Source organism: Typopeltis vanoorti, chromosome 2 (assembly GCF_054136105.1).
Source record: "Typopeltis vanoorti isolate ZY-2024b chromosome 2, IOZ_Tvanoo_1.0, whole genome shotgun sequence".
In the NCBI taxonomy this organism is placed as follows: Eukaryota; Metazoa; Arthropoda; class Arachnida; order Uropygi; family Thelyphonidae; genus Typopeltis; species Typopeltis vanoorti.
In genome coordinates, this window is record NC_143550.1 from 83,319,719 (window position 1) to 83,344,349 (window position 24,631).

General features: G+C 33.2%; 1 protein-coding gene across 2 annotated transcripts in view; it reads right to left on the minus strand.

The window, feature by feature from the left end:
- LOC150109216 (uncharacterized) overlaps window positions 1-7,137 on the minus strand; it is a 53,812-nt gene extending 46,675 nt beyond the window's left edge. For both annotated transcript variants that reach the window (XM_090406329.1, XM_090406338.1), the window contains exon 1: window positions 6,848-7,137. The gene's annotated coding sequence lies outside the window, so the exon portion shown is untranslated. The remainder of the gene's footprint in view (window positions 1-6,847) is intronic.
- Between the last annotated feature and the right edge of the window lie 17,494 nt (window positions 7,138-24,631).

Sequence of the window (24,631 nt, forward strand, 5' to 3'; positions counted from 1 at the left end):
GATTTGGAATCGTAGTTAAGCCCATTAGGATTAATATTTTGTAAAATAGAAAAAAAAGCATTTATCTTCTATTCTTCTTCCTATCATGAATTTCAGACCAGGTGACGTAATATCCACGCTAAGAAGAAAAAGAAGAGAAAACAATTTCGTAACAGAACTTTTCTAGTTCTGTTACGAAATTGTTCCATCTTTCTCATGTTTTTTCCTTACTTCTCGTTTTGCAATTGCACTATTTCTTTTATACTCTATTTCTGCTTCTATTGTTTTAGAATTTTGCCATTTCCAGTAACTGTTATTTTTTGTTTTTATTATATTTTCTATTTCTTTGTTCCGGTCTCCTCGTCCTCTTTTTCTAATCTATTTGCGCTTTATTCCTAAGAGTTCTGTTGCTGCTTTTGTAAGAATTTGTTTCAAATTTTCTCATTCCTCTTCTATGTCACTTAATTCATGTGTGGTTTCTGTTTTAAACTTTGTGCATTTTTGATATTGTTATTTAACCTGGGGATCCGGTAATGAAGAAATTTTGTAACTAGGTTGATAAAAATTTTCAATTTTATGTATTTTTAGCCACTTTGGTTTAAACCGAATTTTTGCTGATACCATGATCAGAGTTTAATTCAAAGCCTCGATATGCTTTTACGTCTAAAATTAACTCCTCTAATTTAAAATTTGCGATAATGTAGTCAATTACTGATTTGCATCATCTAGCTGACCAAGTATATTTATGTATTTCCTTGCGTTTTTCTGTGGGAGCCTTGTTCTAACCGATACTCTAATTAAACAAATTACAAATTAGAGTATCGGTTAGAACAAGTTTCCCACAGTACTCACCTTTCGCCACCCTACAGTGCTAATATGCTATAGGATTCTAATTTTTCATATGAGATTCACATAAAAAAGTGATTATTTAATTAATTTTTATGTGATTAAAAATTAATTAAATTTTTTAATTAATTTTTAAAAACTAAAACGACCTTATCTAAGTGTTTATATTAATATCTTGCTAGATTTTTTCTATATGCAATATGTAATCGAAGAGAAGTAGGCGTCAAGTTATATTGATTTTATATTGTATGTATTTGCTTAATTTGGAAAATTAAACATTTCATTTAGTTATAAAGGTACCTGAAGACTCAGTCTTATAATGAGTAAAATGGCTATTAAGGCTAACTGAAAGGATACGTTATATGTATGATCGGTATATGAATCTGTCTGCAAGGTTGATATAGAGTTTAGTATTAGATGATTTTTCTTTAATTTTCGAAATTAAGAGTTAAACCACTCAAATCGTGAAAGAATATTTTCACTGTGCTTTTCTGTGTAACAAGAAAATCCTAATTAAAGATGTCTTTCAATTTTATTTCATTATCCAAATACTACGTTTTAATTTGAATCCAAACACTACGTTCTAATAAGCATGCGCAGTAACACGAAAAACCAAAAAAAAAAAAAAAAAGCATTTAAAACCAAACTTAAGTAGGGTTTTAATGTCATGCATTATGACATCAAGAGCATACTTCTTGATAGGGATCGAGGACATTTCAGATACTTTGCACATAATATTCTGATAACTTCTGAATACTGTCAACCTCGAAAGCATTTGCTCCTTGTAAGATTGATAAACACACACTACATTTATTAATGTTAATGACGGAGTTAAAAAAAAGAGAGTTAGAACAAGTGAATAATTAATAGGGCTTCATTAAAACGACTAAATACGTTTTCATTCGTGAGTGGTAGAGTTGATTACGCCTTAGGTTACTTGTGAAGTGGGTTTGTGAAGAAAGTAAAGTTAGAGAGATTTTGAAAGTTCTGTTTTTGACAAATCAAAGTTTAATTTGTGACTGAGGTTGTTGATTCGCTATAAGCATGCCTCTCTCTCTCTCTCTCTCTTTAATAGAATGGTTTTGAGATTAATCATTTAATAGAACACCAGGATGCCGTATGGGACATCTTATGTTTCCCCTTCAAATCTCGGCGAACACATCGCATTAGGTATATAAACCTAATAATCATACTATCATTAATCCCACTTTAAAGGCATTTTACAACGTGAAAATGTTGTCATTGCGTCCAAATCATTTATCAGTGTCACCATCTTCGTAAATGAACAGCACTCGGTGAAATCCTGTCCGACCGCGGATCTCTATTCACATGTTTGCCGACTCTCACTCTGCTATCGAGATAGTAAAAGCTCAACAGATGCTAGAAGAGTAATAAACTCTCTCTCTCTCTCTATGTGTGTGTGTGTGTGTGCCTTTTGATACGCGATTGCGTTGCGAGATATAAGATATCGATCAGAAGAAATACCAAATATTGATCGGGGAGAACAATTTCAGGGATGGTTCGCTAATTCCACATATGATGAAATGTTTGTCAAAATCGAATGATTTTTTTTATTCTTTCATTCACTAAATTACCTGAAAATATTTTCATTTAAAACGTACTTTACATAGTCTTGTAATAAAATATTTTCTAAAAAAGCCACATTTTTTATCATGCTTGGGTGGTAGACTAGGTATCAACTTTTATCTGAAAGCCTTTCCATACAAGCAAACCAGAAAAGACACGACTTTGAAAACACGATCAGTCAGTATAGGTCATTTTTTCCCGGTTGTCGTAATGCTATATTTACTCCTAGGTAACATAAGCAACTTACCGAATATTCAAGACTTTTATTTATAGTATTTTTAAAAATAACATAATACGTTAGAAAAGTCCATTGCCATACAATAAGCGACTTGTTTTTGTTTTGCTAATTAACAAGTAAAATTCATGTTACTATAAAGTATAGATTCAGCAGTATTCCCATGATTCATAATTTTAGGGGGGGGGGAATTCTTTACAAACTTTCACAAGTAAAACGGGCAGATCATGCAAAAGTTGATTCAGAATCTCTGTTGCAAATCTGTATGACGAACAATAATGTCCACTTGCACCAAAACTTAAAATTCGGCTATGGTTATACGCTTTTATTATACTTGAAGTAAATAATATCATATGACAACAGGTTTCGATTTTAAACCCTTTGCCGTTATCGGATGTTTAGTGTTCCGGATATTTTTTGCTCTTCTTATCTGAGATTAATTCAATGAAAATGTTATAACTTTGTCGAGGGATTAGCAAATTCAGAAGCGTGAGGATTACAAGATGATAGCCATTCAAAGCCACACGAATTAATACACACCAGATTATCAGCAACTTTTCACTTATTTTTTCAAAAAAAAAAAGTGAAAAGGTTCCAATACTATTGCTATAGCTTAATCAAAATTGACTTGGTAATACACAGTTTGCTTACCTCATTCTAAATGGGGGGAAAATAATAAATAAAAATAAATAAATAATGCATGACTATGCACTCAAGGCAAACTTAATGATGAGTGAAAAAATAAAAAAAAATTGAGTCTATCTTTTTTCTTTCTTTTCAACAAGGTATTGATTAGTTATCTACCAAGCATTTTTAATATCACTTTTACAGTTTTTTTGTTTTTTTTTTGTAATTTATAAAAATTACGAAAAAAAATATCTAGAATGCATCATTAGTGTCTAAGCGGCTTAAAAGCATTCATGTATCTAAAAACCATTTTATGTACGGTAAAAGAAAAGAAATCTTGAAAGCTGCAACACCCACAGTTATTTTGTTTTGTTTTGTTTTCGTTAACCTTCAACACACTCACGCTGGAAAAAAAAAAAAAAAAAAAAAAGAGTTGAGCCCTATAACTTGAAGTATGGGTACGACAATTAAACGGACACCCCAACGCTAATTTAAATACAATTGAAATTTGAAGTTAACTCAATTGTGGTTAAAAATAACTAATTAAAACTTTTTATGAGACAAAAAAATTTCTAGTATTAAAGTGTGTAAATCCTGATAAAGATATTCTTACGAAATTCCTGACTGAAAGGATTGAAAATGTGTCTGTTTTCGTACCTCTGCCTTTCGCTATTGCTTTATTCATCAGGGCACGTCGCTATTATTCGTCAACGATGAATTCTGAGCAAAGGAGAAACTGGGGGCAACTTACCTTCAGTGCCAGGAACACAGCATAGATGGAAACAAAATATGAATTTATGCAAGAAATGCTACGAGTCTCTCTCTCTCTAGTGTGTGAGTGTCAGTACAATCCGTACTCATGAATATATATATATCCTCATGTTGTGTTGTACGGGGAAGGGTGAAAAGTGTCTGTCTGGGACCAGAATACGACTCCTACAATGGATTAAATTGAAACCCTACAAGATTTTCATTCTAAATATTTATTTATCAATTATGCAGTCTACACACTCCTGTTGCACCATAAAACGTGTTTGTTGCTGATGTTTTCGCTTTTTTTTTTTGTTTTTTGAACGCGTTTCTTAGAAGCGGATAACAGAATAAAACATTAAAGGATTCTAAACCACCGGACAGATTTCAGTGAAATTATATATACAGGGATTTTCTACTAAAAAATAACTTCGAATTTCCATTTCAGTCCATATTAGAGAAGACTCAGATCTACTATTTTAATGCAGAGCTCTGTTAGGTGGCCTTGTGGAGTTGTAAAATGTCTTCAGGTGGAAGATAAATTTTATCGTCCTGAAAAATTTTTCATATTTTAAAAGCAGGATTTTCATTTAAATAATGAAAGGTAAATTAAAAAATGTAAATTTAAAAAATGCAAAGTCAATTGTATTTCTTAAAGTTACCATGGAAACATGAGCTACTATTAAAAAGTTATTTCGAAATATAGGTTCTAATCGTATGCAGTAATACAAGTATTGTGTGAGAAGAGATCGCTTTTCGTCAATATTGTGAGGAATTTCTTTATTCCAGCATAAAATTCTGTAGAATAAACCCCATAAAATGATTTGAAAAAAGACTACTTTGTAAAAGACTACTCTCAAAATTTAAGATGGACACTGTAGACTTTTTTCTATTTATATAACGTGTTCGTGCGGGCTCGCACTGGCTGTTATTTGTTTGTCATTTGATATGTTTACGAGTTCGTACTGCAGAAAAACGTCCCAGAGTCAGTTACACCATGCAGACAATGATATAATTGCCATTTGCTACGAATACTTAATGCCGCGTATTCATTAAGGTTTCATTTAAAGCTCCAATGGAACAACGAAGTTTTCGGAAATTTCCAAGTTATTTGGGTTTCGTTCATTTGCCTATTAATAAATAAATGACCAATAAAAGGCTTTAAGAAACAGAATCTCTGCTTTCACCTAGGAAATTTTAGACATCGTCCAGAATGGCAAACAACTTGTTAATCATCTTCCCAAGGGTATAATTCCAGCTTCTCCCACCATCGAGCATCCTTAACGACTACCAAGTAATGCAATGTCTAAGGTCAGCTACAGTAAACAAACTTAGGAAGCATTAAGAAACGTGAAATCAGATTACAGTCATACTAAGAGGAAGCATTTCCAAGTACAATCAATAAACTTCACAATATCAACAAGAGCTCATCAAACACACAAACCTAATTATTTTTAACTTTATTATATGAATTACTTTTTTTGTTTTAATTTCCAATTTATGATCGTTGAAAAAATTCCAATTTCTTCATTTGCATTCCCGAAATGAAACAAGCCACATGCTAATGGAAAAAGGAGTTTGTTTGTGTCTCTATCAACAGTTAATACTAGCAATTAGTATTAATTAGAACATAATTGTAACCTCTATTCTGATAAACAGAAAAGGCAAAACTAGTCAGTTTGCTACAATAAATAAACTCTTACCACACTGGCTCCTAAAGGCTTTCTTCATCATTTGTTATAACAGATATCCTCTGAGATTAAAACTAATAGAGCAAATATCACGTTATTATCAAGCATTTTAATTGCATTTCAAGGATACCAGTAACCAATACTCTCTGTCTCTTCGTGTACAGGTGAACTTGAGCAGCTACAATAATACACTCAGCGATAACGGTAGTTGCTCAGGTTGATCTCAACCAGTGAAAACCTTTTTTTTTATTTAAAAAATTTTATTTTATCTGTTAATATTCCCAATGAAAGTATATTTAATAATAAACACTGCTGTTGTTGTGCACAGCTTTTTTAATCAACAGATAATGATGAGAATGTTTGCACTGCAAGCTACTAAAAGAAACTGGAATAGAAACTTGCGAGTGTATGAGATAAGTTTTTTAGGTAATTGAATTAAAAAATCTGTGTTCATTCTTGAAGCAGATAATACGAAGTTCTGATCAGTTTCAATCAGTTTAAGAAAATAAATCAAGCTAATAAACAGGGAAAATATTATTTGTTCACCATTCTTCTCTATCCACTTCCTTCATATAAATCGACGAGATTGAGTTATATTCACTTTACTCATGACAAGACTTTCTTGCATGTGAAGGAAGTTAAGGGAAGGAAACATTTTGTGTACGTGTTTGCCTCTGTTCAGCGATGGGAACCTTTTTATGGTTCTTTAGCAAGGAAAAACAACCAATTGATTCACGTGTTTAAAGCTCTCCTCACAAGAAAAAGGCTAAAGTGAAGCAGGATGCGCGAGGAGAAAATTCATAAACATTCATGCAAGGTTTTACGAGGGAAGAGTTCTTCGTCATCTCATAAGTCGAAGTGACATAAATGACAGGAAATAGATGCATAAAAATCACATCATTCGCCTCTTATTTCCGATTGAATTCAGTTCACCAATAAGGAGTTACATTTTTAATATGAATGAACTCTGATTGGAAGATGATTTAGAAATATATGTCATATTTTGAATTTTAATTTAAAACTGTGATTATAATGTGAAAAAAAATTTTTTTTTTAAATTATATTACTTTTCAAATAAGAAAAATTATTCCAAACGTAATAAAATAGACGTTCCATAAAAAAAATCACCTACCAGTAATAATAAAATCCCAGTTTAGAATTCCATGTTTGCCACGTGAAACTGATAAATGTATTAATCAGAATTAATATATTCATCAGTTTATTTTGTCTTACGAGTTAATGACACAAACATTGCCATTTGAGTTCTTAGTTCAGCCCCACTTATGCACAATATCGCGATCTTTCTTTGGAACATCCTGCTGGAGGAAAGCTGTTTCATTTTCCATTACGTTACACTTGGTATTATTACTGATGAAAAGAATGGAAATCACGTACAATTTGTAAAAAGAAAAGAAGCATTCCACTAAGTCCACATCAGGTATAAGTTAGTAAACAATCGCCTCCGAAAATTCCACACATCAGCATTAAAAAAAAAAAAAAAAATCCTGCTCCAATTCTGTAAATAAGCATCTATTTTATTTGTCTGATAATCTCATGATAATTCACGTGATTTCCTATTGAGTTGAATGCTAGTTTAGGAAAAGTAGAAAGGTGAGATCATGAGAGGGTAAATAAGTAAAACAACAACAACAACAACAACAACAACAACGTGCTAATATTGCTCATCTCTTTAATACCCACTTCTTGAAACAGCCGAAACACAAGATTTTTTGTTCACCGCAAACTGCTGCCATCTAGTGGAAATAAAGAAAACAAAACTTTTCTTTTTGTCTGTTTGTTTTCTTTTCTTTTTGTGACTGCACGATGTCTCTTAATTTCATTTATTAGAGACAAAATGGATTGACAGCATCTGCGCGCCAAGTAGCTTCCAACGGCAAGTAATGAGATGCCAGTAAGTGTCAAGCAATAATGATAGCTTGACACAATAACAACAACAAAATATAATCCGAAAAAATTATCACCCGCAAAAATATTCCTTTTATTTTTCTTCATTTTTAATACGATATGTTCAAGTTGAATTTATTCAAGTTGTTCAAGTGCAATGGAAAAGAGACTGAGGTAGGCGTGAATATTATGTCTGTTAAGTGCAAATTTTCCTCGGTTGGAAAAAAAAAAAATGTTATCGTATTACAAGACATCAGTGATAATGCCGGACATCTGTTATAGTTCCTCACGTATTAGATATTTCCAACTGAATAAAAATGCGCATCTTCCTGGCCATACTGATTTAGAAAAGGAATATTTCCCCCTTTTTTCATATTTCAAATTTGTCTTCGTATCCTTATTTATTACTTTATTTCAAAAATTTTAAATATTATTCTTGTTTGAGAAATTAAGTGCGTTTTGATCGATTGCTGACTTTCGTTTACACGAAGATTCTGTCGATCCAAATAAACCAGAAATAAACGGATTAGTAGCCAAAACCGTACACATACTATTATAAAAGGAATTTATATATGAATCCGCTTAGAGATGGCACTTTTTAATTATAGTACATAGCAGAGAATGCATCTATTGCATTGGAGGTCGCACTGCTCCGTAGTGCTATCATATTCTACCAAATTATCTGAAACCAAGCAAGAAGTCTCCATTGGACTCAAATTGTTACTGAGTTTTAAAAATGGTACATTTTATGCAGGTTGCAACGATATTTCCTTAACAGAAGATTGTTGCAGTGCGGTGCTTATCGCTCCAAGTACAATAGCTCTTGTTGCCTGTTCTGAAATAGCTGCGACCAATGAAGTTTCAAAATGAAGAAACATTAATAATCGCTGGATCCATGTGAAACCACATTTTGTAAATGATATTCAGAACTGGTTGCAGACAACATTCTCATAACAGATTAGAATAACTAAATGCAGGAATGTCCGTGATGGATTTTCTATCTTCATGTAGTGTGTGTGTGTGTGCGGAGTGGGGGAAGGGAGAAAAGACATACTTATGACTTATACCGCAGTAATATTGTTACTACGAAGAGAGAGTTACCTGACTCTCTTGGTTGATAGGACAAACAATCCTACCTCGTTAAAAACTGCTTGTTACGAAGCAGGTATCAAATAACCTTTTTTTTTTAAATAAAAGAAATGTTTTTATTATTATTATTATTATTATTATTATTATTATTATTATTATTATTATTATTATTTAAAGCGGGAGTAGGAGCAGTTCCGAAACTTAACGATGAAATAACTGCTAATTTAGTAAGAGAGGTAACCTGGACCTTTCTCCAGGGTAGTAAGACAGAACTGTGTTATGATAGTATTGAAATTTACTACACTATCTTCGCCCCACTTGAGAATGGTGAGGAAATCGATTCGTTTAGGCATTGGCTTTGGACGATCTTGAAGCTTGAATCATTTGAATACTGAAAAGTTTTTCTTTTCGAAAGAAGAAGAGAAATGAAGAGTACTATCATCGGCAAAACTAAGAATTTGAAGTTTGAGAGAGAGAGAGAGAGAGAGAGAGAGAGAGAGAGGCAAGGTCGCTGACGTAAAGGAAAAAAGGGAATAATGAGCATCAGTGAGAGTAAAGAACCTCGGAGTATCCCAGCATTGATGGAAAAATCTGATGAGAAGAAACCATCTATCATGATAAGCAATGAACGACCATAGAGGAAGTTTGCCATCCACACACGTAGAGCAGGAGAGAGAGAGAGAGAGAGAGAGAGAGAGAGAGCATAGTAAAAAGCCCAATGAGACTCGATCACATGCCTTAGAAATATCAAGTGGGACTACATGATTTTCTGCAAATCTCTTCCATGGCTTCTGTTTAAAAGTAGGAAAGGTTAGTGGAAGTCTGAAGAAGAACAAGAATAGCGGAATCCGTGATCAATAAGTAACTGATGAGAGTCCAGATATTGAAGAAACTGGTTATTTATGAACATGCGAGAGCATTGAAGTGAAGGTAATGAGACGATGATTTGGCCGACTTTTATCTTTCTTTTTGGGAAAAGGCCAGATAAAGGCTTGCTTCTGTGCCATTGGTTAGATGCCAGATTAGTATTTCTGTTATTCTCATACGCGATTATTCAAGATGGATGTTTATTCTGAACCAAAAGATTTTAGTACAACTCGAAGATGTCATCTGGACGATGAGACTTGGTATCAAGGCTGGTGAGTATTTGTGTGTGTGTGTGTGTGTGTGTGTGTGTGTGTGTGTGTGTGTGTGTGTGTGTGTGTGTGTGTGTGTGTGGTCTTCTAACGAAAGATGACAGATGGGGGGCATACTGTGGATACTCCCTGGATAAGGAGGTTATTGGTCTCTTAAAGAAGAACTGGAGAAGAGGGATAAGAAATAAACATAGTAAGGCAGAAGCTTTTTCCTGTTGTATTACTGACAAGAAACATTTCAGCTTCCATCTTTGCCTATGAAATCAAGAGTGGCAGCTTTTTACTGAGAAACTCAGGTTTTTCATCCTGTAAAACAGGAATACCGGCAGAACGAAATATTCATTCCTAGGAGAAAACAGAACAGAACATAGAATTTCACTGTTTTGTTAATTGTTTGAGTATTGCAATTTTTGTTTCATATTTGATATTTTTAAAAATTTTATTATTATATTTTTAGTAGATTTTATTTTAACCACGCAAGTGTATAATTTGTTATGCTACTTTAATGTAGTAGAAAGTTGAAAACACACACACGCACTCTCTTTCTCTCTCTCTCTCTCTCTAAAAATAATAAGAGATAAGCTGAAGTGTGTTTTATATATAGTTGTTTTGTCCATCTTAATTTTAAGACGACTATCTAGGTTCAACATATCATGGTTGATCCAACCTTTCAAAACCTCAGAGTTCGCCTATAATTAATTCTGTGTCAACAGCGAACGATATCGTTTTGCGAAATACGTTGCACTCTCACAGATCATTATTAACATATACTAAAAATAGGAGCGATCCTAATATTGAATCTTGTTTTATATTGTATTATTTTAACAGGATTAAAAGCAATTATTAATAACACTCCTAATAGTGCATGTATACAGATCTGAAAATGATATTGTCTATACTCTTTTTCAGGTTATCTTAGAGGAAGCGGAATAGGCTACATTTGCTGCTTGCTTTTCTTACCATTCGCACTATAGGCTTATGCTGCATAAAATAGTTCCTTAAATTTTTTACGTTATCACACACGTTATAGTTAGAGAAGCGGAAGACAGCATTTAGAAAACAAAACTGCTGCTTTAAAACTAGAATTATAGACCGAACGGAAATGAATACTATATAGATATTTGTAATTATTTATATCAATATTAAAATAAATTAAATATATACAATACTTAATTTAAATTAAAAATTAAATATTTATTTAATAAATTAAATATAGAAATACTGCATTTAATTACTAAATTAAATATATAAATATTTAAACTGATAATAAACAGTTTATATTTAATTTAAATTATACAGGGGCGGCTCGTGCATAGCCCTGCGGAACTGCAGCACCACCATTTTTTTTTTCTCGATATATAAATATATTTATTAATTTATTTATATTTGCTTGTAATGTTTAATTTTATCATCAACAATCCTATACAATTCTCTTATTTTGCATTAAAAATAATAAAAATCCATCTTGTAACACTTAGGAGGGCGAAAGACGCTAGCAGCACTGTGTTTACCACAGTGTCATATTGCTACACGCGCAAGCCTATGCACGTCATAGTGAGCTATTAGCGTAATGCGACACTGTCCGTCGCGCGCAGTTCCACTGTTGTTTTTATGCAGTTTGAGCCAGTAGTAGTGTTCGTAATGCTTATCGCGTTTACTCCGTCTCTTTAAATATTTGGACATTACAATTAAAGACGTAACATTTGTTATAGTTTTTATTTTAGAACATTATTGAGGTTATGATAATGGATTTTAATTTTAAGTAATTTTGAATTATACTAAACTGTATAATTTTATCGATAATAAACAATATTTTTTCATGAAACGAAACAAGAAGAATATATTTTATTTTTAAGTAATTTTGAATTATACTAAACTGTATAATTTTATCGATAATAAATAATATTTTTTCATGTTTATTTTTTTTTAAATTTTACCATAATTTTGATATTTTATCCAAACACGTATACACTGTACTTATAGTGTGTATGTATATTTCGAAAGTTGCAGCACCCCCACGATTTCAAGCCACGAGCCGCCACTGAAATTATATTTAAAGGACATTGGAATAGATACGAGAATAACTTTCGGTTAAGCCTATACCATTTTGTTTTAAACTTTCCGTTTATAAATACATTAATACTACGCTCTGCCATACGAACGATCTGTTCATATTACTTTTCAATTTATACAACGTTGCATTTGTTCATACGACGGATTTTAGCGACACGATCTTTCTTGAATCAACCGCTGCACATTTTTCATGAACTTTTTTTTTAAACACAACTTTGTTGCTCGCTGCATCTCTCTGTACTTTGGTGTTTCGCTGTGAATTATAAACTGTTTATGACTATTATTTAATTTTATTGTTAATAATGGCAGATAAAATTCAAAGTGAGGGCGCTGTTGCTTCTAGTGAAAAGAAGTACACCTATTACGTACTAAGATTAAAATAATTAATTTAATGATAATGTATCGAATACTGAGATACGTCGCGGGATAAACCTACCTCGGGCTGCTGTTGTTACAGTTGTGATAAATAAAGATCTTAGTGAGTGAAGTAAACGTACTACACTAGGGAATGCTATAATTATCCGTAAACGTGACAATCTAATTGCCGAAATGGGAAAAGAATTTAATAGTGTATGTCAAGGGGTCGCCAAACTTCTTTGACCGTCGAACCCTTCAAGAGTTTCTTAACTTTTTATCGACCCCCTATATTTTACTATTACGTAATTATAATAGAACAAGCAAAAAAGACGCTTATGTGAGTTTTTAGAGTGTTTATTTTATAGTTACAATTATATAATATATACTATTTTATCGTATTATACATACGATAAAATAGTATATATTATTATATTGGCTTAACGTCAGAGGGATACGTTTTTGTTTTTGACGTCCTTCTTAACATTACATATTTGATAGGAGGGATAAATAATATATAAAATATAAAATTTAATTTAGATAACAAAATAACAATAATACAATCTTCCTTATATATATATATATATATATATATATATATATATATATATATATATATATATATATATATATATATACATATACAGGGTGTTCGGGATAAATTTGACAGTTTCGTAAGGAAAAAGAAAATCTTCTTTGTATCTATTAAATTTAATGAATTGACAAAAAAACATTACAGGCAGAGTTAATTATAATACTATCAACAAGATTTACTCAAAATAACCACCATTAGCATCGATCACAGCTTCAATTCTGCTTCAGAACCTCGAACAAGCTGATGCTACAGTCTCCCTGGGAAGGGCCGCAAAAACTGTTTTAATTTTATCCATTAACTGGGCTTTTGTATTACTGGAAGTGCGATTGGTGTCTTTTTCAACTGCGCCCCATACAAAATAATCCATGGGGTTAAGGTCTGGGGAGTTTGGAGGCCAAACATTTGGACTGGTGAAGTCGTAGAAATTTTCAGACAACCATTTTTGACTTTTCCCAGAGGTGTGGCAAGGGGTCGAATCCTGCTGCCATACATACGGCCTACCATTGGCTACCCTTGTTATCCAGGGCTTGACTACAGTTAGCAACTCCACGAACAAAGCCCGAATCCCAATGCCAGGGTTCTTCAACACCTGTTCCTGCAGATTTGCGAGGAATTCTGCTGTACGAACGCAATCAGATCGTCTGCTAGGGATCTTTCTTCTTGCTACATCCTCGTAGTCACCATTGCAAGTCTAGTTCATGCCTGATTGTTTTTACTGTATTCAGGGAGCATTGGGCAGCAGTCGTAATATCCTTATTTTGATGGCGGGCACGAATCATCATGATACAAGTTATTCTCTTCCATGATTCAGGTGGGTTCCAGCTATCCATCCTTTCTGACATCTTGTATATGAATGAAGAAGGGTCCAAACTTTTAAATGAAGAGAAGTGTGTGTTAATACATGTAACTTACGGAAAAATATAATTAATTATAAATATGTCAAATTTATCCCGAACACCCTGTATATATATATATATATATATATATGGAAAATAATACTTTTATTAACTTAGTATACAATTTATTAACGTTTTCAATATGAAGGGTGTGCTTCGTGACTCATGACAAGATTAGCAATGTTGGGTTCAAAATTAGTACGTTTCGGCCTTAAATCTCTACGGAATTCTATATCTAGCTTATTTCTTTGTTTTGTTAAAATGGAATTAACATGTCTCAAACGACTTCAACCATGTACGAGCTTGGAAATGCAAGCGAAAAGGGGAGTACCACTTCAGAAAGTTTTGGATAATTTTCTACAACATTTATATATCGTCCAAAAGTAACTTAAAGTCCTATTTTTAAAAAGTGTCTTGGCTTCAAGATCAACTGACAATTCAATAAGCTCATCTTGTAAGCTACATTCGATATTTTCAGTATCTGCAGAAAATGGTGTGATAAATCCAATCTGGAATGTGCATGTTTTCAAAATCTGCAAAGCGCAATTTAAAATCATCGCTTAAATTTTGAAGATGTTTTGTGTATATTTCTAAGTATTCATCTTTTACTTCCAATTGCCATAGATTCGAAAAGTATGGAAAATATTTTCGCAACAATGATGTTTAAATAAGGCTAATTTAGCTTTGAAGCTTAAAAGAATTGTCCGAGCTTGAATTATCGTGACATCTTTACCTTGTAGACGGGTCTGTGCGTCATTAAATTTTGAAAATAAGTCCGCCAAGTAGAAAATATGATTCTTATTCCTCTTCAGTTCATCACTCAAAAACAAATTAACATCTGTAAGAAACTGTAGGGTTGAGTCGAACAACTCAACAAATCTTTGTAGACTTGCACCTCTAGACAACCATCTTACTTCAGTATGCAAGAGTAATTGGTTTGATACTTCATCATTTTTTTCACAAAGTTTGGCAAACAATCACGATTTAAAAGGATGAGCTGTAATTCGATTAATAGATTTAATACGCACTCTTAGAGTATCATGCAGTTCGTCACTGAGAGTTTTTGCCACCAAATGGTTTCGGTGCAACACACAATGAATAGTACGTACACTTTGAACTTTTTCTTTCAGAAAGGCAGCGAAACCTCGATAACGGCCCACCATTGGAGGTTTCGCCATCTGTGGCTACTGCTGTTATATTAGTAAATGGAATATCATACTTATTTAAATATTCCTGCAATCGCTGAAAAATAGTTCTGATACTACAGTTTTTTCTACATCTTTAGCCATTTCACCAATACGTCTTTTCACGGTTTCGCACTCAATGGTAAGCATTTTTAAACAGGGTCTGAATCTTTTTTCATTATGGTTTCAATTACTTCTTTGATTGTGGGTATAACAATGTCCTCTGCAATTGTATACAGTTTTCCTTTTTTTGCTATATTAAAAGAAATATTGTAGGAGGCTGTTAATCCTTGTTTATTGTCAGCTTCGGCAGGTGCTTTCATAAATGATTTTATAGTTGGTCGATGTGTGTGTATTTCTCTTTCAGTTCTTTAAAAAAGTCAAGATCTTTATCTTTCTTATCGGAATGGAGTCTTTGAAGATTATCTTTCATTTTTGTTGGTTTCATTGCATCGTTAATAAAAGTTTTTTCACAAAGAAGACACATAGGCCTCGTTTCTTTTCTTAAGTAAGCAATAAACCCCAAGTTTCAAATATTCTAACCATTATTGTCTACATTTCTTTTTGGAATATGAAGCTGCCATTGTGGTTACTGGGGTTGTAACAAAATAATTAAAATTGAAGTCAGTAAGCAAAAGTAATAAGTCTAAATAATATACCTACTCGCCTATTTCTATAGGATGTACAAAACTACTAGCCCTGTTCAACTCTTCAACATAGAGAAGTTTAGTTCGTGAAAGAATAACGATTGAAGTATAATATGTATGTTGATGAATTTTAGAACATTACCGCTCACTTGTATGTCGATGCGCAAAAATGAGAAGGGATTGAATACGTGTAAGTATAAGTAAATAAGCAACCACGCACGTGTTGCAATCTCGCTCCCGCCGTTCTGGCCGCTCGGGAACCACCGACATCCGTTTATTAGTAAATACGTCATTTTGCCCTACTTGATCGGCCTCCATAACTATTTTCATGACCTTGCTCCATCTTACAGGTCCTATTCATGGAACTGTTCCCGTACCTACAGAAACAAACATTTGTTTCTCTAGGTACGGCATTTATTTCTCTAAAACAGTTCATTGCCACAATCAATGTTGATGACGACGAAACAATTTCCTACTAATTTACGATATGCATCATCACTCGAGTAACAATCTCAATATGTGTGTGTGTGGGAGGGGAGGGGGTCATCACTGACAGATGAAAATCAAGATTCGGAAATTCTGAATTTGCAGTTATATATATATATATATATATATATTAATCTTATTAAGATCTATTCGTAACGATCTGTGGTCGAGTATAACCTCTACAAGCGCCAGTTAAAAATATACCTACAACAACAACAACAACAACAACGGAGAAACAATAGCATATCTTGAATAATCCCTAAGGAACTTCTGATATTCACTGTTCTGAAGTGGCAATTTAGATTTCGTCATCAGAATGAGGAATAAAAGATATTTATGAAATAATCAGTAAAACGCCTCTCAAATTACAATTTTATGAGCTCATCCAAGTAAAGAAGGAAACTAAAGGGAAAAAAAAAATCATTTTCTAAAAAGAATATAATATATATATATATTATATATATATATATATATATATATATATATATATATATATATGCTGTGCTACCGCAATTAAATGAAGAGTAAACAGCTATTAGTATATAACCATGGAAACCGAAAACACAGTAGAACAATTACATGTTGGACATCTTGCTACTTTAAAAGCCGTAATTACATTTCTCTCTCTCTCTCTCTGTGTGTGTGTGTGTGTGTGTGTGTGTGTGTGTGTGTGTGTGTGTGTGTGTGTGTGTGTGTGTGTGTGTGTGTGTGTGTGTGTGTGTGTGTGTGTGTGTGTGTGTGTGTGTGTGTGTGTGTGTTTCTATTTAAATCATCTTTAAAAACAACTTGTAATCGAAGGGATTTTCGATATGGCCTTAAAACAAACAACCAGCATAAAATATCGCAGCATTGAATTTTTCATGATTTATTAGGTCGAATAAGGATATTAAAAAATAAAAGCTAACTTAGGATGCAATAACGCATGACCTCCTCATGACATATTGTCTAGCTTCCACATTATATATGACAAGTAGAAGGAAATGAGTTATATTTATCAAGATACCCTTTTCAAAGATCGCATGCTATTTTCAAGGTTAGGGTCACCTTGTAGAGTCCAAACAAATAATCTCGAAGATAGCGATTCCTACAGAATCGTATCAGAGAAATATCGTTATTTTGAAAACTGTGTCTAATAATATTAACAACGATAACACTTGCAGACGTGTGATAAGATACAGACGACATATCATTCGAAGTGGTGGCAGAAATTTATTTTTCAGGAAACAGCTATCGAAATCTCGCACCAGACGTCTGTTTCTAACAAAAGTTAAACACAGATTAAAATAGAATTGCTGTATAGAAATATAAAATATCTTAAAAACAATCAAATACTTACAAAGCAAAAACGCAGAGCAAAAGATAATAAATGTATGTAAACGCTGTGTAAACAAAATTACTGAAATAGTACATTAATTCCATACCTATTATCAAAAATAACTTATCGACGATCTTGAAGATTAAATAGTTTTTTGTTATTTATCTTGTATAGATATGTGCATCCTGTATAGCAAATCGTTTATTTTTTATGTACGAGGGTAGTTTGAAAAATTCTCGGCCTAACAATGAAAATGAAAAAACGAATTTATAATTTTAAAATTATTTTTATTTTTCAACATAATCTCCCTTAAGACTAATGCATTTATTCCCGCGATGCTCCAGCGCCAATATACCCCTGTAGTGGTTCTCACTAAGATCTGCAAAATATCCCTCTACAGCTGCAATCACCTCATGACTCGAAGAAAAATGCTGACCAGCCATGAAGAGTTTTAGTTTTGGGAAGAGTTAGAAGTCAGAGGGAGCCAAATCTAGGGAAATAGGGTGGGTGTTCCAACAATTCATAGTACAGATCAATTTTTCCATTGCCAAAACACCTTTGTGGGCGGGTGCATTGTCCTGATGAAAGATGATTTTTTTCTTCTGCAAACCGGGTCTTTTCTCACGAATTTTATCATCTAGTCTGGTTAAAAGATCGGAATAATATTCCAAGGTTATTGTTTTACCCTTTTCAAGATAATTAATAAACAAAATGCCTTTAATATCCCAAAACACCGATGCCATGAATTTTCCTGCTAATGGAACTGACTTTGTCTTCTTTGGGGCTGAACAACCGGCTTCTGACCATTTTGACTGCTGTTTGGATTCTGGTGTGTAATGGTGAATCAAAGTCTCATCCATAGTAATACATCGACGCACAAAATCAGTTTTATTCTTGTAAAAACACTCCAAGCACTGTTCAGAGATTTTCATGAGAGTGCGTTTTTGATCTGCTGTGATCAAGCGCGGCACCCTTCTTGCGCAAATCCTTTTCATTTGCAATTCTTCATGCAAAATATATCCTACATGTTCTTTTGAAATGCCTATAGTCTCAGCAATTTCACGCACTTGAACTCGCCCGGTTATCCAATACCATATCGTGCACTTGATCAATGATTTCTGGTGTAGATACACTTTTTGGACGTCCCTTCACGTGGATCATCTTCAAGGCTGGTACGACCACGTTTAAACTCGTTAGCTAATTTCTTAATTGTCGAAAACGAAGGAGAAGTGTGCCCATAAACTTTTATGACTTTCGAATGAATTTCTTTTGGCGTTAAACCTTCTTTTACAAAGAATTTTATAACCGCACGATACTCAATTTTATCCATTTCAAGTAATACAGAAAACACTTTTGCTTCAGACAGCTGTGCTGTAGAAAACAAACTACATGATAGAATGACTTGCTATTTCACATGGATGCTTATGACAGATGTAACAACTTAGAAAAAAAAATAATCGTGCCGTTAGTGTTGCATCTATGGTCGAGGCAGAGAACTTGTCAGACCACCCTCGTATTTTTTTCCTGTTAAATCTCTATGTAAATCAACGTTTTGTGCTCTAACTCAGCGCGTCCCAAACTATGGACCAAATCTGGGGAATAGGGTGGAGAAATAGGGAATAACGTCCCCCTAAGGAACCGTTAGTTTTGTTCAGGGGGCCGTGAAATAATGAAAACCAACGTCGTAAACAGTTATTGTCATTATTATTATTATTTAAAAAACTTTATGTACGAGAAAGTATTTGTTATGCATAATTGTGGTCATATAATGTATTTAATTTATCTGAGAAATAATAAAATATTAAAAAAATTAAATAAAATAAATAAATAAAATTATATGGGATATCCATTGTGGCTAATGATTCACCGAGTATACTACACTACTTCGCTACGATTACAGCGTAGATTAGTGTAACATGGAGTGGCCATAAGTTGAAGATTCAGGTTTATTTAATTTTTAATATAATATAATACTATCATTATTATTGAAAATTATTATTATTCTCATTATTATATTATTATAGGAAAGAATACTGAGTATATATATATATATTAATGATATCAAGTAATTTTATAAACTTGGTTTTATATATCTATCTATCTATATATATATATATTTTTTTTTTTTTTTCTTTCAGAATTCATTTTTACTCGGTTCGAATATTATGAAAAAGGTATCAGTCATTAAAGCTTTTTCATATATATATATATATATTTTTTTTTTCCAAAAATAGATTTAACGACTTAAATCTATTTTTAGATTCAACGATTTATATATATATATATATATAAATAACCGAGGTAACTTATAAAGTTTTTTATGAGAATAATGCAACTAGTTTCGGCTTATAACAGCCTTCATCAGGTATACATTAAAGGAAGAGAATAGTAATAAACATTGAAGCATCTAAAAAACTGCAAATTACAGGTAAAAATTGCAACACATAATTGAAACAAAAAACGTTGTATTTTTTAAGTTGTTCTAACTGGCGCGCTATTGTTTATTGCGTGTGTGTGTGCATGCTCTCGTGAACGCCAATATTGAGTAACTACAGTATGGCTATCTGGGATGTATTAACTCAAATTGCTGTTTAAGTGTCCAGGATTCAGGATGATTTTCCTGGATTCCACGATTTTTCTTTCGAACTCATCAGTAGTAGGGGTGGCACTTTTGACCAGATCAAGATCAAGATAAGATAAAGAATCGTGACGTGTTTGAGATAATGATGTCATTGTGTGTGACGTCATGAGATTGGAATGTTTGGAATTTCCCTGTGGAAATATGTGTCAGTGAGGTGAGTTCTTGTGTTTTGGTTCGCGTATGGAATTATGGGTGATTGTAGTGATAAGGATTCGTGTTGTGATTCGTGGTGCACTTCTGACAAGTTCAAGATGAAGATAAGATAACGAATCGTGACTTGGGTGTGTTGTTATCAGATGAAGATAAGTGACGTCATTTGATAGTTGTAAATAAGTCACACTGTTGTTTTGAATGAAAAAGGAGATATATTAGTGTATAAGGAATCGTGTCGTGATTGGCGGGACACTTTTGACCAGATCAAGATCAAGATAAGATAAGGAATCGGGACGTGAATGTTTGTTGTTATAGAGTTTGGAATTTCGCTATTCCCTTATTGCATTGTGGGTGATATTTAGAGATAACAATCATGACGTTATGTGTTTGGAAATTTCTGGGGAACATATGTCTCTCTGTGATATCACATGGTGTTTTGGTTTGGCTATGGAATTGTGGGCAATGTTTTTGAGATAGATATCTTGGAATTTTCCCAGGGTGACACACATTCGTCATTGTCATCATTTTTTGTTTGGTTGTCTATAGACGGGTGTACTAATTTTCCAATATATTTGGGGTATTTCTTTCCTGTTGAAGAGTGGGAATTCTTAGAGCAAAGTCTAGTGGCGGCTGTGTTTCGAGTTTTTCTGAATAATTTAATTATATGCTGGTGTCCCTCAAACACACACACACATTAGACATGAAAAGTCGCTCATGTATCCATGTTGATACTCTAATATGTACCCTATATTCATTCTTATGAAAAAAAAAAAACTATTCAATATTAGAATTACACTTACGAAAACATACGAGAAGTGATTATTGAAATTACAAATATCAATTGTTATATTTAAGTTAAAAAAATTAACTTACATTTCTTTCCGGAATGGGAACATCTTGGTACTATCTAGGTTTTCTGAATTTTCCAAATTGTTGATTTTTAACATATACTCACAACACAGAACACAAACACAAGTCTGAAAATGCAGTTGATTTTTCATTATAGGTTACTGGGGACTAACATATATTCACAGCATAAAAACACACAAAACATAGGAGTTGAAAGATATTTCTGTAAACAATCAGAAAAGCTAGTTGAGTACTTAATTTATATTACTATTCGATTGTTTCTCTGTATTAATCCTTGCCACAGTTGCGCATGCCATGTTTTCCCAAGCTTGGTGGGAAAGTCTATGCACCATTTCGTTTGGGGTAAATGTTATTTCCTGTTTCGAATTCAGAGTGCTGTCAGAGTATGGAATTCTGAAAAGTGAAATGATTTCTTTTTTCAAATTGATTCATTGGTTATTTCCTCTATTTTACTTTAAAATTCAGTTTAACTACATATCCTAACAGAATAACAGAGCAAAATTAATAAATAAATAAAATGTATGTGAATTTATTTTCCAACACTGTAGATTTCTAATTAAGTCTTATCTTAAAGATGCCTCTCTTATCTGGTCACCAATTTGTTCTACGTAGGTCAGAAATCGTGTGTTTAGTTTGGAACTCTTTGTTCCCGTGGAAATTATTGCTGTAGTAAATTAATGCTTATATTTATTTATTTTTAAACCAATATTGACTATTACTTTAATACCCGATTATTCCTTTTGCTTCCAAGAGTTGAATATTTCAAATGAATATTAGCTCTATAATATATACTTTGTTACTTTTTATGTTACTTACCTTTTATTTGACTGTAATATTATTAACAAATGGCTCTGAAAAATAGCCAAATTCTTACAGTATTGTAACCTTTCAGGTGATATCTTCTCCACTAAAATTCTGACTATTAATTTAATACCTGATTATTCCTTTTGCTTCCAAGAGTTGACAGTTTCTTGAAATAATTGAGGGCTTGCATGAACAAATAAGACTTTTAATTCAGTGAGTCAAAAAATAATATTATCGTCTTTCTTAAATTTGTATAACACATCAACGACCCCCAATTTGTTCATTTAAATTTACACATTTTATTTGAATGAAATATTATTTACAAATTGTATTTACTGAATCTAACAATACAGAAAATAAATAAATCGAAAAATGCACAAAGGTTCTTCCTATACTTGTGGAATTGCCATCATGTGGTTTTTGACAATGTGACTCTCATCTGAAAGTTAATTTTTCATTTGGTGTTTGTTGGGAATTTATTCATCATCATCATCCCAATGGCTTTAACAGGTCTTTAAGGCCCACAACCTTCCAAGGATGCTTGGATTTCGTAACCGAAATACGAGGATAGAATGGTCACTCCTATGCCTCAAGGTATTCTTGGCTGTATCCCTGTGTGTTGACAGGGCCAGTTTGCCTGCTTACGGGATGAAAAACATCAGATAAACTGGTGGAAAAAACCCTACTGCCTGCACCCAAGACCGGCTAACTTGGCTATGGCTGAAGAAGATCCTTCAGCTCCTCACGTCTCCTACGGGAATCGAACCTAGGACACTCCTTTCCCAAGCATATGGTTGTAAAGCGCAAAGCCACTAGGCTAACTGCGCGGATGTTGGGAATTTAGTACTGTAGTAAAATTAAGGGTTGCATATTTATTTTTTGACACCAATACATATACAGGGTGTTCGGGATAAATTTGACATATTTATAATTAATTATATTTTTCCGTAAGTTACATGTATTAACACACACTTCTCTTCATTTAAAAGTTTGGACCCTTCTTCATTCATATACAAGATGTCAGAAAGGATGGATAGCTGGAACCCACCTGAATCATGGAAGAGAATAACTTGTATCATGATGATTCATGCCCGCCATCAAAATAAGGATATTACGACTGCTGCCCAATGCTCCCTGAATACAGTAAAAACAATCAGGCATGAACTAGAGACTTGCAATGGTGACTACGAGGATGTAGCAAGAAGAAAGATCCCTAGCAGACGATCTGATTGCGTTCGTACAGCAGAATTCCTCGCAAATCTGCAGGAACAGGTGTTGAAGAACCCTGGCATTGGAATTCGGGCTTCGTTCGTGGAGTTGCTAACTGTAGTCAAGCCCTGGATAACAAGGGTAGCCAATGGTAGGCCGTATGTATGGCAGCAGGATTCGGCCCCTTGCCACACCTCTGGGAAAAGTCAAAAATGGTTGTCTGAAAATTTCTACGACTTCACCAGTCCAAATGTTTGGCCTCCAAACTCCCCAGACCTTAACCCCATGGATTATTTTGTATGGGGCGCAGTTGAAAAAGACACCAATCGCACTTCCAGTAATACAAAAGCCCAGTTAATGGATAAAATTAAAACAGTTTTTGTGGCCCTTCCCAGGGAGACTGTAGCATCAGCTTGTTCGAGGTTCCGAAGCAGAATTGAAGCTGTGATCGATGCTAATGGTGGTTATTTTGAGTAAATCTTGTTGATAGTATTGTAATTAACTCTGCCTGTAATGTTTTTTTTGTCAATTCATTAAATTTAATAGATACAAAGAAGATTTTCTTTTTCCTTACGAAACTGTCAAATTTATCCCGAACACCCTGTACTTCTGAGAATTATTAAAAACACAGAATCTTTCATCATGTTTCCAAAAGCATTTAAAAGTACACATTATGTTTTCATGTTTTGGGCATCCAATTTCATTTAAATCAAGAACAGACCTCCCTATTAACCTCGTTAATATTTTTGATTTTTCTCTTCCTTTGGCAAGTGATATTTGATATTTGCATGTTGATTCTATTACCCAATTTCTTAGTTTGTCCAGAGATAGTGAACCAATTTTCCACTTCAACTGATGGTTATATTTTATTAACCAAGAATTCTGTTTTTTAACTCTTTCAGGTAATTCTTTCCAACTACAAGGTGGTTTTGTCAATGCATATCTTACAATAATTCCATCAGAAATACAAATTTCTTTAGGAAATAAATCTGAAGTCTTATTGAAAAGATATTGACAAGACAATCAATTATAGCAATGATAACCGAAAATTCGTATTTTTCACCCACTGTCGATTTTTCATAATCAGGTTCCTTCATTCTTCTTCTTAGATTACTTCATATGGCACCATAAATAAATAGTTATTTATTATTATTATTATTTCACTGATTATTAGCTCTGATTGTGTATTTTATGTTAACTTCCTGTTACAAAATTCTAAACAATTAGAACTTTTCACAAAGAAACTTTCAAAGAATTTGTGGCTCACCCATTATTTTTACATTACCAAACACAAAACACCACAACACAAAACAGCAGCTGCAGTGGATGAGCGATTACCTTATGTTTAAAGTCACTCGATTCTATGGTATTTTCTTATAGTACTGTTTACACTTACCATGCCCTACCCTGACCGTTCCTTCAAAAATGAACCTTTTGCACAGATGACTCAACAACATGTTTTCACATGCTGCTGGATATACTGTTGGTGTGTTTTTTATCTTGCTTTGTGAGCTGAAAGGTAAAATGTGTATGTGTTATCTGGAGAGTACAAACATTTT